The sequence below is a fragment of the Saccostrea echinata genome, unplaced genomic scaffold (assembly GCF_033153115.1).
Source record: "Saccostrea echinata isolate AGI-Se365-2 ecotype Australia unplaced genomic scaffold, CSIRO_AGI_Sech_v1 ptg000003l, whole genome shotgun sequence".
Taxonomy (NCBI): domain Eukaryota; kingdom Metazoa; phylum Mollusca; class Bivalvia; order Ostreida; family Ostreidae; genus Saccostrea; species Saccostrea echinata.
In genome coordinates this window covers 3,506,318-3,507,185 of record NW_026889752.1, presented here as the reverse complement: position 1 = coordinate 3,507,185, position 868 = coordinate 3,506,318, and the positions used below count along the sequence as shown (strand labels likewise).

General features: G+C 30.6%; 1 long non-coding RNA gene across 1 annotated transcript; it reads left to right on the top strand.

The window, feature by feature from the left end:
• Nucleotides 1-248: 248 nt before the first annotated feature.
• LOC133178761 (uncharacterized) lies at nucleotides 249-596 on the top strand. The gene is made up of 2 exons (XR_009720018.1): nucleotides 249-402; nucleotides 488-596. It is a non-coding gene; the product is annotated as an uncharacterized LOC133178761 (long non-coding RNA).
• The last annotated feature ends 272 nt before the right edge of the window (nucleotides 597-868 follow it).

The window sequence follows — 868 nt, the reverse complement described above, 5'->3', positions numbered from 1 at the left end:
ATTTCAAAAATAAACGTCGTTGTCATTTAAATAATTCTATCATTGTGAGCTTATTGTGTGAATAATCAACTCTTTATAGCAATCCGGTTAAAAAGGAGCGAGATAAGAGGGATGTTTACTGAAATTCATGACTACTTGCTTGAGAAAACTTTTGGTGCTGCACTTTCAACAAAACTGTGTTTATTTCCCTCATTTTTATCTTTTTCATTCAACCCTTTCTCTACCGGTGCATTTTAAGCGACTTTGGAGACCTTTTGACATATCATTATAAATTAATTTTTAACTTTTTTATCCAAAGGGAAAGCTAGGCATAATGCATACCATTTTGTAGGGAATTTTCCAGAGATGATATTCCATAGATATTCAGATACCTCACGACTGACCTTACTACTGGAAATAGAGGTCAAATAAGAGCAGAATTTTATTGAATTTTTTGACACTTTTTAATCTTTAAGCTAAAAATTTACAATGATGTATGTTGCAATAGGAAATTTAGAATATACTCACAAAAGGGCATTATACTGAACTACATTATTCACATAAACTTTTTTTTTTCAATTCTGCAAAATAAAGATTTTAAAGAGGTTGCTAAACAACGGGTATTTTGTATTTTTCGGGCAGTATTTCTTGTTTTTTTGCTCATCCAAATCACATTTATGCATTCCATTACCTTTTAATGTCAGATAGGGGTCATAATATTAAGAGGGATGTACAGTAAATATTTGTGTTAAAGTTTGACCTCAGTAGGCTTATTTTTAGGAGATCAAAGGTCAAATAAGTGCAGAATTCTATCAGTTTCTTCAACACTTTTCAATATTCTAGCTAAAATTTTACAACAATGAATGCTGAAATAGACAGTTCTGGATAA